Source organism: Alligator sinensis, unplaced genomic scaffold (genome assembly GCF_000455745.1).
Source record: "Alligator sinensis unplaced genomic scaffold, ASM45574v1 scaffold1075_1, whole genome shotgun sequence".
NCBI lineage: Eukaryota > Metazoa > Chordata > Crocodylia > Alligatoridae > Alligator > Alligator sinensis.
Genome location: NW_005842277.1, coordinates 1,407,167 through 1,425,636, shown reverse-complemented (window position 1 = coordinate 1,425,636; position 18,470 = coordinate 1,407,167). Strand labels below are relative to the sequence as shown.

Genomic DNA, 18,470 nt, shown 5'->3' with positions numbered 1-18,470 from the left:
GGGTCATCTGCACCCAGCCCTCTTTCCTGCCTGTGCAGGGGGTCGGACTCGATGATCTATTGAGATCCCTTCCGACCCTAACATCTATGAAGCTATGTTTAAGAAAGGGAAGAAAGAGGATCCAGGGAACTACAGACCAGTCAGCCTTACCTCAGTCTCTGGAAAAATCTTGGAGCAGATCCTCAAGGAAGCCATTACTATGCACTTAGAAGACAAAAAACGGTGATTAGGAACAGTCAGCAAGGATTCCCAAGGGGCAAGTCATGCCTAAGTGACCTAATTGCTTCCTATGATGAGATGACTGCCTCTGTGGATGCAGCGAGACAAGTGGATGCGGTGTACCTTGATTTCAGCAAGTCTTTTGATATGGTCTCCCATGACATTCTTAGGTAAGCTAATGAAGTATGGGCTGGATGAATGAACTATAAGGTGGATAGAAAACTGGCTGGAATATCAGGCTCAGAGGGTAGGAATCTATGGCTCAATGTCTGGTTGGCAGCTGGCATCATGTGAAGTGCCCCAGGGGTACTGGGGTTGATTTTGTTCAATGTTTTCATCAATGACCTGAAAGATGGCATAGAGTGCCCCCCCAGCAAGTTTGCAGATGACACCAAGTTGGCAGGGAGTAGTAGATACATTGGAGGGTAGACTAGGATTCAGAATGACCTACACAGATCGGAGGATTGGGCCAAAAGGAATCTCATGGGATTCAACAAAGACAAGTGCAAAGTCCTGCACTTAGGATGGAACAATCTCATGCACCAGTACAAGCTGGAGGCTGACTGGCTGGGCATTAGCTGTGCAGAAAAGGAACTGGGGGTTACAGTGGACAATAAGATGAATATGAGTCAACAGTGTGCCCTTATTGCCAAGAAGGCTAACAACATACCAGGTGGTAGGTGTGTTGCCAGTAAGTCAAAGGAAGTGATCATTCCTCTATATTCAGCTCTGGTGAGGCCACATCTGGAGTATTTGGTTTTTGCCCCTCCACCCCCCACTACAGAAAGGATGTGAACAAATTGGAGAGAGTCCAGTGAAGGGTGACAAAATAGTGATAGGGTTGAGGAACATGACCTGTGAGGAAAGACTGAGGGAACTGAGTTTATTTAGTCTAGAGAAGAGGAGACTGAGAGGGTACTTAATACCAGCCTTCAATTTCCTGAAGCTGGGTTCGAAAGAGGATGAAGCTAGACTTGTCAGTGTTGGCAGATGACAGAACAAGGAGCAATAGTCTCAAGTTGCAGCAAGGGAAATTTAGGTTAGATATTAGGAAGAATTTTCTTACTAGGAGGGTAGTAAAGCTCTAGAACAGGTTACCCAGAGAGGTAGTGGAAGCTCCATCCTTGGAGGTTTTGAAAACCTGGCTTGACAGGGCTTTGGCTGGGGTGATCTAGTAGGGGCTGGTTCTTCTGGGAGCAGGGGGGACAAGATGACCTCCTGTGGTCTCTTCCAACCCTAATTTTCTATGATTCTATCTCCGGTGTCAAAAAAAATCTGCCATGCTGCAAATTAGCAGTACAGTGAAGACCAGTTTGTGGCACCACAGACTGCATGTATGTGCTTGTCTGAATGTGCCTTCTGTTTCCATTTTCAGATAAACCTTCGCCTCAAGATTTTTTTAGATATTTACATTTTTAAAGGTAGAATGAAAATTCAGCTGTTTTGATTTAATAGTGTTTCATATACATTTCCTGCCCACTTTCTGCTGGTGCATAGAAAGCTAATTTCACAATGTAGTGGAATTCATATTAAGTGAGTAAATCTATTCATAGCATATAGAAGCAATAATAATTAATGTCTAAGGCAGTTTGTACACGCCACAGGGGTTTAATTTGGTTCAGTTCTCCCTAACTTGAAACGGTGGGTTTTTAAAAACCCGGGTGGGGGTCTGATCCTTACATGCTTCTTCAGCAGCAGGGAGTGGGGGCAAGCTGCCAGTGGGGCAAGCGGTCCCTGAGCTGTGCAGGGGTCCCCCAGGCGGCACTTGACTGCTGGCACCCAGTCTGGGCAGTCCTGGGGGGGTGCTACAGCCATGGAGGGAATCACTGGGCCCCTGCACAGCTCAGGCAGGCAGGCAGGCAGGCTCATGGCTGTGGGGGAGATCAGGTTCACTGGTTTTTTTGTTTGTCTTCATTTGAGCCTGCCTGCACAGGCAACCTCAGGGTTCCACAGCCCCTGAGCTGCACAGGGCCCACCAAGCCCTGAATACGTTAGCTTCCAGCACCCCATGCACTGTTGTACTTTGTTAGGTAGCAAACTAAAACACCTGGGAGGTGTTTTATCTTGCTACATACTAAAGTCATTTCAGGCGGAATATGCCGCTGAGTGTGTAAACAGCAATGTCATTAAAGCAGTGCAAAAGGGCATTTAAGCCACTCTAAAGGCCAATTTTGTGGTGTGTACAAAGGCCCTAATATCTTTTCTTACAAAAGTCTGATCCTTTATTTCCAGGAGCAATATGTTAATCTCACAAGTCTGCAGGTACTTTGACAGATTGGAGTCAGTACCTACAATTCTAAAAATACCATGCATCATAGGAGTAATAATTTGCTACACATCAGGTTCTTCAGACTTTTTTAGAAATATCATTTCATTTTATTTCTTTGTTTAAGCTTGTGATATATTTCATGCAAAAAAGCTCAGTCACATGATGGGATTTTAAATGTGTCCTTTTTGCTGGTGCATGTAGCACATGTAAGAGATACTGAAAGAGCAAATTGACTCTAAAATGTTAATGTATCCAAACTAGCCACTGTTTTATTGGAGGTGGCAAAACAGAATTTTTATTACTCTGTGGTCTGTATGTTGCTAATTATATACTAGGAAAAGGGACTATTTCATTTCTATTTTCTTGTCCTGGAAAAGACTGCCTACATAAAGGGAACTTTTTCTCAGGTCAAGTCATAAGTAAACCTACACTAAAAAAAGATTTGCTTCAAACAAGTTTAAGTTAGGATTATTAGAGACCATGCAGTAGCACATTTTAGACTGTGTGCATTTGAATTTTATTCTTTATTGTTTTTATTTAACTTGATTCTTTATAAATACTTGCAATAATAAACTAAAAAAATGAGTAACCAATGCAAGAAAAAAACAACCTTTCTTTGTAAATGTTTACTTATTTAGAATTGTAAAAGTTCTTTAGTTGACATCTTAATCACAGCAATTCCATCTAAAAATTTTGATCCTGTAAGGAAATAAAAAAGAAAAGAAAAGAAACATAGAAAGAAAAAGAATAGTTTGTGTGAGAGTTTAGTGCAGGTAAGGTGTGCTCGTAATAAATATCTATAAAATATAAAAAGGACCATTCTCAATGGTATTTCCCTTCTTCCTGTCCCCTTTCTTCCCTTCACTCTAAATTCAACAAAATCCACTCCCCTTCAAACAAAAAATGAAAAACGAAAAACAGATGGCTCAAGATTGGAACACTGAAGTTTTTGTTTTTTTTATTTATCTCTTGAAAATAAAAGAACAGTTGATTATAATCAACATTGCTGATTTTACTGCTTGACTCTTAAAATACTGGAGGCTGGATTATGAGCTTGTCTGTGGATAATCAGGAAAGGGCTAAGAATTGCCTGTTTTGAAAATCTCTTCTAACCAGTTGGGGCAGGAATCCACACCTTGCAAAGCTGCTGGTGGTTTATAATTCCTGATTAGTGCCATTTGAAAAGCTGCAGAAATTAACTAGCCAGACAGTAATCAAAGAGTAGAGGCAGGCTGAGTGTGAGGAGAGGATGCTTAGTGGATGTGCTCTGCCATTAGGCTAATGGTGGAGAATTGGCCACAGCTTCAATGGACATAGATTTTAACAGTAAAAAATAAAATTGGAAAAACATAAACAAAAAAGTAACATACCTTTACCTAGTGAACAACTGAAGCAGGCATTAATAAATATAGCGATGCTAAAACTGTTTTGTGTCACCATTTATTTGCTTCATGAGAGTGCAAATTATAAGTATGAAGGACCCTATCAAAACTGTAGTCAATCCTCACTTCCGTGGGATGACTCAGATATATAAAGTTCTGTGCATGCTTATGTGCTTTGCTGGGATTATGTCAGACTTCAGCATCTTGCAGGGAAGATTAACAGGTTAGGATTAACTATAGGATTAACAGGTTAGGATACTGAAAGCCTAATCCTGCTGCACTCATATATAGAAGTCAGGTCATCTTGCAGGCTCATGCTCTCATCAGTGCAGGGACTTATCTCTGTTATCATTCCCTAAGTAGTAGTGATCCCAAAGAGGACAGTAAGAAGATGGCCATTATCTGGGCTCCACACCAGTTATAAAAGTTTACTGGCCATTCTGCAAAGCACATTCAATGCATGCATTTGTATCCTCTGATGTTTCTGCTGGCCTGATGTACCTTGCATCATCTCTAAGACAGGGTGTGGCCAGAGCCATAGAACCTGAGGCAAATCTTTATCCACATGCCAACTTTTGACATTTTATAACAAGTTTTGTTTGATTTGGTGGTTTTCTAACAGCTTCAGATCCTGGAATCCTGTGATAACATGAGAATTTCAGGTCATGGACAGACATTATAGTACTATATTTGCCATTTTAGTACTACGAAAAGCTGGTGTATAGACATGTATCCCACTTGTAATGTTACAGAAATAGCATATACATTACAAAAATGAAAAAAGGGCTACAGAAATATTCCTGCTTGAAATGGAAACTTCTCTGTCCATAGAAGTCAATAGGATTTCCTGCAGTGACTTTCTTGAATAATGAATCAAGCTGATGGTGACTTTCCTGAGGTTACTTGGTCATTTAAGAACTACCTCCATCAATTTAATGTATTGCTGATGTTTCTGAGATCTTAAAATGGTAGATATTTTTATTCTTTCTAAACTGTTAAAAGCTGTAAAATAAATCTTGGTGTACTGGATAGATCTTTGTTAAAGATAAATAGTTTGATTATGCAGTGTGAATAAGCAAGCAGATTGAGATATTGGTCATGTAAATCTGTTGTCTATGCTATCTGAGTCATTTAGCTTAACATTTGTGAGGGGGAATATCCACAAAATTTGAGAGAGAAAAGTAATAACTTGTGCTCAAGAACAAGCGAGGGAAGGTATTACTTTTGTTGTTGAAAAATACAATTTTTTAAAAATACACTTGTCTTCATCAAGGAACAGGCTGCAATTGGATCTGGACAGGTTACAGGAGTGGGCAGATGAGAATAAGATGGGATTCAATACTGACAAGTGCAGGGTACTGCACCTAGGGAGAGAGAACCAGCAGCATACCTACAGGCTGGGGAACTCCCTTCTCTCTTCTGCACAGAGGCAGAAAAGGATCTTGGAGTCATTATAGACTCCAAGATGAACATGGGCCACCAATGTGGGGATGCAGTCAGGAAGGCTAACTGCACTTTGTCATGCGTCCACAGATGAATCACAAGCAGGTCCAAGGAGGTGATCCTCCCCCTCTATGCAACATTAGTCAGGCCGCAGTTGGAGTACTGTGTCCAGTTCTGGGTGCCGCACTTCAGGAGGGATATGGACAACATGGAGAGGGTCCAGAGGAGGGCCGAGTGGCCCTCCTCTGGACCCTCTCCATGTTGTCCATATCTGCCCTGCTGCCCCCTGATCATGCAGCAGGACCTGCCCTGCTGCATGATCAGGGGGCAGCAGGGCAGGCCCTACAAGGAGAGGCTATGAGACCTGAACCTGGTCAGCCTCCACAAGAGAAGGCTGAGAGGGGATCTGGTCGCCATCTATAAACTGGCCAAAGGAGACCAGCAGGCAACGGGAGAGTCCCTGTTCCCCCAAGCACTACTGGGAGTAACAAGGAATAATGGCTATAAGTTGACGGAGAGTAGATTCAAGCTAGATATCAGGAGGCACTACTTCACAGTCAGGGCAGCTAGGATCTGGAACTAACTACCAAGGGAAGTGGTGCTTGCTTCTACCCTGGGGGTCTTTAAAAGGAGGCTAGATAGACACCTTGCTGGGGTCATTTGACCCCAGCATTCTTTCCTGCCCATGGCAGGAGGTCGGACTTGATGATCTGCTCAGGTCCCTTCCGACCCTACCAACTATGAAACTGTTAGTGACTTGGATGTGGGCATGAAGTGTACTCTGTCCAAGTTTTCAGATGATACTAAATTTTGGGGTGAAGTGAACACTTCAGAGGGTGGAGAACGATTGCAGCCAGATCTGGACAGGTTGGAAAAGTGAACAGAATGCAATAGGATGCAGTTCAACAAGGGTAAATGCAGAGTGCTGCACCTAGGGTATAAAAATATCCAGAACACCTACTGGCTGGGAAATGACCCTCTTAGCAATACAGAAGCGGAAAGGGATCTTGGAGTCATAGCGGACTCCAAGATGAACATGAGTCATCAGTGTGACAAAATCGTCAGCAAAGCTAACTGCACTTTATTGTGCATCAACAGATGCATGACAGGTAGAACTAAGGAGGTGATACTTCCTCTCTATGTGGCATTGGTCAGACTAAAGTTGAAGTACTGTGGCCAGTTTTGGGTGCTGTACTTTAAGAAGGATATGGATAACCTCAAGAGGGTCCAGAGGGCCACTTGTATGGTTAAGGGTTTGCAGGCCAAGCCCTATGAGTATAGACTAAGGGACCTGGACCTCTTCAGCCTCCTCAAGAGAAGGCTGAGAGGTGATCTTCTGGCTGCCTACAAATTCATTAGGGAGGCACAGCAAGGAATCGGAGATGCTCTGTTCACCTGGGCACCTCTTGGGGTAACAAGGAACAATGGTCACAAACTGATAGAGCAGATTTAGAATAGATATCAAGAAAAACTTCTTTACAGTAAGGGTGGCCAAAATTTAGAATGGGCTTCCAGGGGAGGTGGTGCTCTCCCCTATCTTGGAGGTCTTTAAGAGAAAGCTGGACAGGATTCTGGCTGGGGTCATTTGACCCCAGCACTGTTTCCTGCCCAGGCAGAGGGTCAGACTCGATCTGTTGAGGTCCCTTCCGACCCTAGCATCTACAAATCTATAAAGGCAGTGTAGAGGTATTTGAGTATTTTTTCATGGAAAAAATGGTGGTTCTGTTCTAGTGTAGTTGCAGAACAGCCAAAACATTCATGAGAGCACCTGGCATGCCCACAGAGGTGGGAGGATGGAGAGCATGCCCCTGCCCTGCTCCACTGGCAATTGTGGAGTGGTTTTGGGGCAGTAGGTAGGGCTGGAAGCACAGGCCCTTTTTTGCCTTTGTGGGGGTGAGGGAGCTCCCCCCCCACTTCCCCACAAAGGTGGCTGGGAGCTGTCAGCCATTTCTGCTGTCCCAGGATGTGTCCCAGTCCCTGGCTCACAGCCAGGACTGCAAACACAGTCCTGGTTTGTCCACTGGTGGGGGAGGGGGCAGGGACAGGAAACATGTACCACACCTGCTCCAGGCAGTTCAGACCTGCCCTTCCCCTGTAGCTGCCTCCAACTGCTGCTCATATGGCATCAGCTGGGGCAGCATGTGTGGACGGGAGGTGAGGGAAGCATGGAGGAAGCAGTAGCTCCCTATTGCCTCTTAGTAGAGCGTGCACCTTTGAGGCAGCTTTGATGCTTTCCACCCATAGAGCTGGAACACCAGTATATGCCCCCTGTTCTTGCCATATTTTTGTAGTTCTCCATGTTTCCCAGAAATTCTTAGTGCTGCAATTCAATGTCTGTATCAGAAGCATAAACTATACTAGGGCCATATAAAATCCGTGTTTCTGGTAAAGATATTTAATAAACTTTTTGTACAATCTGCTTTAGAGAAAAAGCCTACACTGTTGTGATTTAGGCCAGGCCATATCTTTCTGTCAGCAAGAAGACTTTCCTAGTCTTTTAATTAAGACCACAATAGAAGTCATTTTGCAGACACATCATTCTTTTCTTAAAGGACAGTTAAATGTTACACATTAGAATCAGCTATGTGAAGCTTTGTTTTTCATTTTAATGGGGTTTTTACTCTGTCTTTCTTATATCATGCTTTATAGTTTCCTCAACTTTTCTTTAGCATAGAAATTACAGGTTTTGAAGGAATTTGACCTAATTTTAAAAAGCATAATCTATTAACATTAAAATAGAGCTTTGGGGATAGCAGTGATGTCTGGAAAATGACTTTTTTGTGTATCATAATTAAAGGTATTCCAACACACAAAACCATGTGGTAAGGTATTTGAGAGTACATGCCAGTATATTTGAAACCAAACAGCTTTCTGTAACTTCATATTTGATAAAACAATCCCTACTTTTTTTGTCTTATTAAACCAGGTAAAGTAATAGAGGGTATACCTGGTTGGGTACTGTGAACCTTTTATCGCTGTGAGTTTGGAATGAATGACAAGGGTCAGAAATGATTTATCATTCTTCCCAAACAACTGGTAGTTAAACAGTAATACCATCTAATATGCCACATCTGTAACAGAAAAACTATTGTATATATTGTGTATATTAATGATATAATTATCCCACCATCTGTTTACATTAAATACCTTTAGTACCATGCATCCAAATATTTAGGGCTCAGAAGGCTAATCCAATTAAAACTCAAAAATGTTAGAAGCTTCTAAAATTTCTAAAAGAGTATTTTCAGTACTCAATGCCAGAGTCTTCACTTCTAGGTTTAGAGGGCTTTCCAGAAAAAATATTAGGCATTCTCTTGTAGAGATGCTCCCCGCAGAACACTCACCTTTCTTTCAATACAAAAAAGGATTTTTCTAACCCTGACAACTGAAAAACAGACACAAATCTGTCAGTGGTTCAAGGACTTCATGATACCCATGCTGTGTGACATATATGCAGATTTGGTTTTATGTTTGTTTTCATGAGGGTGTATTTAATCCATATCAAGAGGCAAAAAATATTTCCCTTCAACATTGGATTTGAATTCTTTAATGGTGACTGCTTGAAGTTTCTGAGTCATTTGAAACATTGGATATAGCCCTACTGGTGATGGATTAATGGTCAGGAAAATTTTTAACCCATGATACTTCTATTTATTATGTAGTTATGCATTTCAGTTGCCCTCATTCATCTCACCTCTACTCTGACTGCTACTCTGTCTAATTTCCTGGTCTAGTGTTTATAGATCTACATTTTATTATGCCTCTAAATGTTACGTGGGGGAGAAGAGATTGATTGACCAGTGAGACCATTCCAGTCACAACTCAGATGTTTTATTGGGATACTCAGTAGCAAAGACTTACTTGGATCAATAAGGACAATGCTTATGTAGCCTCAGATTCAGGGAAGAAACAGGTCCACTGGCCAGGCTTTTCTATTCCCCAGGGGACTTGAGTTGGTTCACTGAGCTCCAGAGAAATCCAAGTTTATAACTAAAATTAAAGTCCCAAAAGTAGAATTCCAAAAGTACAAGTCCAAATTTTCTTCCAGCCTATACCCCATATTTATAGGTGGCTGGTTCTAATAGTCTAATGAATGATCTCTTATTGGTTTTATTTAAATGTCTTTGTCTTACTGAAACTTTTAGAACTGGATTAAATTAGATTTCTTGTGGATCCTGGAAGGTATCAATTATTGGGGTTTATATCACTGTGAAAGCAAAAGGAGCAAAGGGGAGAGTTCTGTATCTCCTTTCCCTTCCCACTGTGGTATGTTGTTTCACACTGGTTTGTTACTTCCTCACCTTAGTTTATGGTCCAACAAGGCTGCTTTGCTTTTTACAACTTATCAAAATGTTCTAACAAAAACACACTATTATAGCAAAATAAGATTTAATACATTTGGCTACGTCAATCACTACTTCTAATTCTAATTATTTTAAGATGCAGCTATGATATAAAGTATTTGGATTATATGATGTATGGTTCTTTCTTATAGTATTTCCTTTTAGGCCTCTTGCTCTGTTTGATTGTGTCTAATTATAAACATATGAATGGCTTCCTTTGCTTTGCTAACCAAGCTCGTTGCTACATCTGCAAATGTCCATGCTACAGTCACTTAGACGCAGGCTTTTGAGGCCTTCTGCTTTAGCTACACTCCTGCAGCTTTGGCTGAGGCCTGTTGAAAAAGGCCAAGCCTGGCAACAGTTCAGCCACAGCTGATGCTGCACAGGCATATGCACAGCCTACAGTTATGGATGGTCTTTTCATCATGTGAACTGCTGATTTTATTTTAGATACCAGTTATCTTTACCCTGTGATGCAAAACAGTAATAAACCTGCTTACAGGTTTTTTTCTAACAAGTCTTAACTGGTAATTAAAATAAATAATATTCTTTTTAGGATATTTGGAATTTCTCCATTCTTTCCTTTCTGTTTGCCCCAACTGCTGCATCTATATCTTGGGTCTTTACTGCAACAATTTTCCTTCTGAGGAGGCAGAGTATCTGATTTTTAATAGTTACTCTTATTTTTTTCTGAGGAAGTTATGTGATTCTTAGCACTAAGTATCCCCTTTAGCACACTACTGATTATGTGTTTGAAACTGAACGTGGTAGGAGCATGTGGGACATTAACTATTTTTGAGGCTCAGTTCTTGATATAGTATTATAGCTATACCACATCAGAATTAATAACTACGGATGTTAGCATGGTGTAGGTGAGAACTGAGAGGATAATTTTGGTCTGTGGCAAGGCTGGCCCTACGGATGAGTGATCTGGGTGACCACCCAGGGTGCTGTGGCCAGGGGGGCATCACAGACATGTGCCCACACGTGTAAGCAGTGCATACTTGCAGCAGCGCTCTCCCCTGCCTTGCCTCAACCTGCCCCACCCCACCTTACCCTGGCCGATCCCCACTGTAAGCAGGAGGAGCAGTGCCCAGCCCAGCCTGCCCCTCACGTCCAGTGGCTGCTCAGAAGCAGCCAGGCTGGGCACTTTTGAGCAGGGTGGCACCTGCTCCAGTGTGCCCACCTTGCTCCCACACAACAGCAGTGGTGCTTGCCTGCAGGGAAGCAAGTCACCTTATCCAGCCCAGCAGCTCTCCCTGGGTGCTTTATTTCTGAAACTGTCACTAATACTACTACATATGTAAACTCCAAAAAAGGGCACCAAAATACAAGTTCACCCAGCGCACCATTTTCAGTAAGGCCGGCCCTGGTCTTTGTACAGCATCCAGCTAAGATCAGCTGACAGTTCAACATCATGAGGTTCAAAGAAGATAAGATTGGCAGAGGGTTGGACCTCACTTTTCCTACAGTATTTATGGACCCAGTTTTCCTAAAGCCACTCACCACATTGATCCATATTGTTACTGTAATAGGGAACTCCTTCTCCTATTATGTAGGAAGGGGTCATATATCTTTAGGGCTATAGGCAAAGACCGGGAGCCATGTCTTCCCCTGCAGGTATATAAGACACCTTGCCAGAGGGTTAGGCAGTTGGATAGGAGACAGCCCCGAGGTAGGAGTTCTGCCAAGGTAGAATTATTGATGGCCAGAAACAGGGGAGAAACAGGGTCAACTCAGACCCTGGCTTGTGGGTGAGCCTGCCCCAAGATAGAGACTGCTGCACAGGCATGCCTAGTTTGGAAATATCATTGGTGAGGGAGGTGGTAGTAATTCAGAGTAGGCCATGAGGGGAGGCAATAAGACTGTCTGGCAGTTGAAAGGTTGTAGTGATGCCAGCCCTATTTAGGCTGAGCCTAGAGTGGTGTGAGGCTTACCATTAACACCCTGGGATGTGAAGTGAGAAAGCACAAACAAGAATGGTTTTGCAGCCAAACTGAGGGCTTCTAGCAACTTCAACAAGACATGGCAGGTGAGAACGTGAGCCACCAGGTGTTTGGGGAAGCAAGCTGTGCTCATCTCAGCAAGGAGCAATAGTGCGCCCTAGGGGGCCACAGCATGGGAGTTATCACAGTTGGACATCACTGTGACTGTTGAAGGAGCATGTGTGTGGGAGGGTGAGAAAGAGAGTGTAAAACAAATATATTGCTGAGTAAAATCCAGTTAACCAGAAAAAGGTATATTAGAAACTTGATAAACAGATGTGCCTGTTATTAGGCTCTTACAATGTATAAAATGAACACTACTAGGATGACGTGTGGCTTCTATATTTGGGATTGGTTTAAAGGGTGAGAATCATAATATTTTAAATAAATTTTATTGATATGCAGCTCAGTAAGTCGCAAATTAATTGAAATTCAGGAGATACAGCCTAATGAACATAGAGATTTGAAAAAGGGAAGGAGACAGTATTTTGCAATGTATGCTAATTCCAATAGAAAATATCTAGGCATTATGTTTTATTACAAGTCCAAATCAAACTTAGAAAATTTAAGTATTTTTTTCACATTTGAAAGAAGCTGCTTTAAAAAACATCCTGCCAGTTCTTCTTCCTCCTTATCTTTGTGACTGTCAATATTTTCTATGAAGTTGGAGAATGCTGAAGGAGTGTGCAAGAGATTTTTCAAACAGATAAGCCAAAGCAACCAGAGTTGTTGTTGTCAAGCAAAATGCAGATGTAGTGCTTATTGATGAAGAAGATGGCAGGACTGATGGTTGAGAGAACATGATATGATGGAAATGTACATGTTTATGAGAACTGAGGAAAGGAAGAAAGGAAATGGATGTTGAGGTTGAAACAGATGTTAAGCTCAGTTAAATGTATTTTATAGCACGTAGAGAGCAAAAAACAGAACAGTTATACAAAGAGTAGAGTTTACTGAACCAACAATTGAATATATGGAGGGAAAAACCAGGGAGAGGAAGGCTTCAGAGCAGTGAGCAAATCTTAGATACTGTTAGATTAGAAATCTTGTAAAGGTTGTGTACAGATACAGGGATAACTTTTTAATAAGATAATAAAGGACCGTTAGTTATTGAGAAATGAACAAAAACAGTATTTAGTACAAACAAGTTTTAGCAAGTGACCATTTTCATGAATCCAAAGAGTTGATGCGGTTTGAAGAACAATCAGAAGGTTTCTATGAAAATATATGAATTTAAGGTGAAAGAAGGTGAGAATATGTAGGTGAAATCTGCAATCAGATCCAGCCTTAGGGAAAATGGCATCCTACATGAACTTGTACTTTAGCACCCTGCCCTGGTGCTTCCCCTCTCGAACCCCTGAAGTCATCAGTGTGTTTGGACAAGGTGTGTGTGGAGGGAGGGTAGGGTAGAGGGTTTGGGGGTATAGAAGGTGTATGTGTGAGGATGTGGGGTGGGTGGGGGGTGTATGTAAGATGCCCCAGTGGCTGTGGGTGGCCAGGGTACCTATGGGCTATCATAGGGTGGTGCATGTGTGCTCATCCAAGATGCTGGCCTGGTGCCAGGGGGGCTGAGGGGGTGGCAATGGCTCAGCACAGGGAAGCAGGAAAGACAGAGGGGCAGCAGGCAGGGCTGCCCCTACAGGAAGCCCATCCACAGCAGTAGGGCACTGCTGCCCAGTGCTGCTTGGCCTCCTGTGTCCTCACCCTCAGCGGTGTTGGCAGTAGCCGGGAAGGGCTGCAGCTCGGCTTCCAGTCCAAGCAGATGGTGATGGTAAAGCCCTTGGTGTGCAAGCCAGGGCCACTGAGCCTCTCCACCTTCTCACTGGGCACTGCTGCCTTTCCCGTGGCCTGGTCATCGGCACCCTCCTCCCAGCCTGTTATGCTGCCTAACAGCACCCATCACCACCGCTGCTGCCCCCTGGGGGATTTTTATCCCACTGCCCCACCTGACTGGCTCCAATCAGCTATGGACATGACTGGCAGGAAAGAGGGGCAAGCTGCCCAGCCCCCCACAGTTAGTTGCCACAGAAGTCCCCTGATGGCTTTTGCCTAGCACAAACAGTGGAGGAGGGCAGCGTGTGCATGCATACGTGAATACGTGTGTGTGTGTGTGTGTGTGTGTGTGTGTGTGTGTGTGTGCGCGCGCATGCACATGTGTACACATACATATGTATGTGTGGCATCCCTCTGACCGTGGTGCTCTGGGCAGTTGCCCACCTCTAAGGCTAGCTCTGTTTATGATGTTGGCTGAAACATCACTGTAAAAGATAAAAGTTGCCAAAGATAAAGATGGGAGCTGCTGGTAGAAGAAAGAATGAAAATATGGAAGTATTAAATAACAATACATGGAGAAGGAAGAAAGTAGTGGTTTGAAAAAAGATTTCGGAGAATATTATTTTTATCTTTCTTTAAGTGTCTGTAGTGCCAAATCTCTCAGCTCATGCTCTGAATATAGCTTCACATACATAGTGTGAAAACATTAACATTCCACATCCTGCCTTAATGCATCTTCTCTTGTTAATGGTCAGATTTTGGCAGTCTGAAGAATATCCTAAACCAGATCATGAAGCCTTTGCTAACATTTGGCTGGAAGTGTCTGGGAACATTGTAGGATGGAAATAGCAGAGGTATTATAATTCAAGACTTATGTTCCTAGGAAGAATTTTAAAGTGGTATTTTTGCACAGTGCCTGTTCACACAGCAGGTCTGCCTATAATTAGCACTAATAAACTCAAGACTTTATGAATACTAAAAATTACCGATTTTCAAGAAATTAATCAAAGTAGGAAGCATAGCTAACAAGTAGAGAATGCTTTTTAATAAAACCAAGGTAATTTCTAAGGCCTGGTAGAAAATACTACCTTACATGATCAGAGGACTTACTACTTACTTTAAGTCATCTTTTGCTAAGAAGTTGTTCATTTTTGTACCTTTAGTATGAGGAAGATTTTTGTTTTTCATTAAATGGTCCATATGTAGGTTGAGAGATAAGAGGATCACAGAACTAATTCTAATATCTATCAATTTTTTTAGATCTTACATTTTCCCCCTCTTCTCTTCTTTTTACAGTAAAAAAAAAAGTATTTCTGTTTTAGAATTTTTCTCATTAATGTGGGAGTATTTTCCTGTGGTTATCTAGTGAATTAAATAATTGATGGCACTTTATGATCACTTGCAGCCTAATTTTCTTAATCAGTTTAGAAGGTGATGTGTATCCAGTGTAAAGTTTTTGTGCCACGTATCATACAGAAGAACATATGTTAATATGGACAGGGAAGGATTTGTTAGATGTGAAATTTGATTTTTGCCTGAGTGGAATGTGGAACCACTTTTTTTGGTTAATGGAATCCAATGTGGGAGCCAGGGGAGTAGACTGATCATAAAAGTCCTGCTATTTATTACCAAATAGAAAGCCTTAAATATTCCTATGAATTTTCAAAAGAAACATCAGGGCAAAAATTCCTTTGACCAAAACTATATTTTATAATAAGTATCTGTTTATTAAGCCATTACCATCCTGCTTTTTAATAGAATTTTGACAGACTTAATATTTGTCAAAAAGGTGCTCTGTAAGAATGATAGAAGTAAAATTCCATTTGTTAATGTAAGTATCTCTAATATGCCATCTGTGGCAATGGTTAGAAAATAATAACTTCCATTCACTGTACTGCCCCAAGGTATATGGTGCAGATATAGCCATTTACTCAATTTTCTCATGCAAATATGCCCTTTATCTCTCATTCTATTGAATTAAATTGCATTATGGCCTCTTGTCTGTCTTTGCAAATTTGTTGGGTAAAACAAAAAGTCCACTTGAAGCAGTAGCCTAACTAGGGCAGGGCAAGCCGAGTACCTGACCCAGGTGCCAACTAGGAGTGGGCTCCAGGATCCCACAACCACTGGCAGTTCTTGCAGCAGCAGGGAAAGCCTTGTGCTGTCTGTGCCAGGACACAGGAGCTGTGCAGTGCAGCAGATCACCAGGGAGTGTATTTGGGAAACATAGGGGGAGTAGGGGCAAGTGGAATGGTGTTCCCCTTCCCCCAGATATGCTGCTTGGTGAGGTGCTGAGCTGCCAAGCTCCTGTGACCCAGCACAGAGTGCAGGAATACCTCTGCCATGGCAAAAGCCCCTGGGGGGCGGGGTCTTGGTGGTGCTTCCCTCTCCTCCTCCACCTTGGAGCCTTTGCAGCAGTGTGGGAAGCCCGGAACTACCCCTGCCAGAGCCAAAGCAGTATATTGGCAGTTACGGGGTCAGAGAAGCACCATTCCACTCACCCCACCCCACCCCCCCAGATACATTGCTTGGTCTCACACTGGAAAGGAGCAGCACAGGGCTTCCCTCATCACTACAAAGGTTCCCAGTGATGGGGATTCTGGTGATGCTCCCCCCACACTTCCTTCCCAAAGCCTTTGTAGTGGTAGGAGGGACCCTGTCCTGTTGCTATCCAGCCACAGAAGTCAGGCAGCACAACGCCACACTGTATAGTATATTTGCAGGAAAGAGACAAGGAGATATGGTGCTCCCAGCTTCTGGCCCCAGTACTTAGTTTGCTTGTTCTACCCCTGACTTGGAGATAACTGACCCCTTTTACTCTTCCACAAATCACTGTGAATATAATCGACAAGATATAATTTCTACATGACCAAAAGGTGATTAAAATATTTGCACTAAAACTCAAACTGCACAAAAAATGCTGCAGGTTTCTAGAAATAAAATCTTGATAGTTACCTAAGGTTCTTTGAAAATGTTGATACTGTTCAGAAATCTTCCAGGCTAAGTTAGTAGGACTACTCATGGAATAAAGAATTACTCAGTATGAGTAAGAGTGGTATAACTATATATGTAGATTGACTAAGGGTGTACTTATATGTTACAATTAGCATGTGTTAATTCAAGGAGAAGAAGGGACGGAGGCAGGGTAATGGGTTCTGGTCCAAATCTATGGTCAAGTGGAACACCAGGGAGTGTATCTGCAAAGCATAGAGGGAGTAGGGTTTTGCTTGGTTTATATTGCTTGGTCTGACACTGGGAAGGGGCAGCATAGGACTTACCTCTTCACTACAAAGACTCCCACTGAAAGGGATTCTGGTGTGTTACCCCCATGCCTCCCTCCCTCAGCCTATGTTTACGGTCCAAATCCAAGATAATCAACACTTCTATTACTGACCATCAGTACATTGATGATTGTATTGTGCGGGCCCACTCAATTTAATAGCTGAAGGTTATTCTTCACTTCTGTGAAGCATATGAAATGCTTGGACTCACTGTCAACTTCATGAAAACCAAGATACTTTATCAACCTACCCCGAATCACCAGCTACTCCCTCACATATTACAATTGGAGGACAATCCGTAGAGAATTTTGAGCATTTTCCCTATCCAGGTTGTTACCTTTCCCAAAAAATAAACATAGATGATGATATTCAACACAGAAGAAAATCTAGCAATGCTGCTTTTGGATATCTCCAAAATTGTCTCTTCAATCATGATATCAGGACCCAAACTAAACTTCTTGTTTACCAGGCTGTTGTCATCCTTACTGAGTTTGAAACCTGGACAACTCATCAGAAACACCTGAAATCCTTGAAATATTACCATCAGTGATGTCTCTGAAAGTCTTCCATATCAATTAGAAGGGCAGAAGAATGAGTGCCAGTATTCAGGCTCAAGCAAACTCCACCAGCTTTGAAGCCATGTACCAGCTTTGTTGGACAGGACATCTCACAAGGATACTTGACAACCAGCTTCCAAATCAGGTCCTATACTCCCAACTTACCAATGGTCACCACTCTGGAGGTGAACAAAAGAAGAAATTCAAGGACACTTTGAAGGACAGTCTGAAGAGATGTGATATTAACATTAGCACCTGGGAGACTTGAGTACTGCATCATCCCTAATGGCTCCATGAAGTACAACAAGGGATAGACCATTTTGAGCAAACTTGCCTTGCTATGGAGGTGAATAAGTGAGACAGACAAAGGGAAAGAGCTTTGACCTGACATCACCAGGATCCATTCCTTTCTCCTAGAACCCTATGCCTCATCTTCAGTCGAACAAGCAGATCTTGGTTTGGCCTGTTCAGTCATCTCTGGACTCACCGATGAAGTCATCTACTAGAAGACTGTCATTGTCACACTGAGGGATTGTCACTGAAGTTTATGGCTAACTCTAAGGAATGTTACACATTAAGGGTTAATACCCCTTCTAATATGAAAACTGCTCTGACTTGACCCTAGAAGGCTGGCAAGCAAAGGTGTTGCTAAGACCTGCCAAGCAAGCTCCATGCCTGACCAGTTTACCTACTGTCTAGGGAAGTATAGGTTCCAGGAACAGGGCCTGTGGCCCTGCTTATAGCCACCAGCCTCTTCCTGTCCAGAGGAGGTGCCCACTGTACCCTGCAATTCCAGATTGGGCCTACTGGCTCCCATCAGCCCAGATCAGGTGCCTGCCAGTTCTGATCAGATCTCTGCCAGTCCTGCCATCCTGGATAGGGTCTATGCCTCCCCCAATCAAGCTCACCAGCCCCTACCCACTTAGATTAGGGCCCTTTCAGTCACTGGCAGCTCATATTGGGCTCACATTACCTCCTGCCAGGCTGGATCAGGCCCTCCAGTCACTGCCAACCTGGATCAGGTCCTTGCTCACTAGCCCTCCCCAACAGCTTCCCACTCCTGAAAGTATTGTTCCAGAGAAGCAGACAAGCAGAAGCTGCTTTCCCACTTGTAGCCACCGCCACTCTCTCTGCTGAGCCCAGCCTGGACAGCAGCAACAGGCAGGTAGCTGGGTTACCCATCCGTGCCTGCTCCTGTGGGGCAGTACAGGTAAGTGG

General features: G+C 42.9%; 1 protein-coding gene across 2 annotated transcripts in view; it reads left to right on the top strand.

The window, feature by feature from the left end:
- The window catches only part of LOC102380336 (protocadherin-11 X-linked-like), a 611,220-nt gene that overhangs the window by 275,748 nt on the left and 317,002 nt on the right, over positions 1–18,470 (top strand). The gene's annotated exons all lie outside the window — the stretch shown is intronic.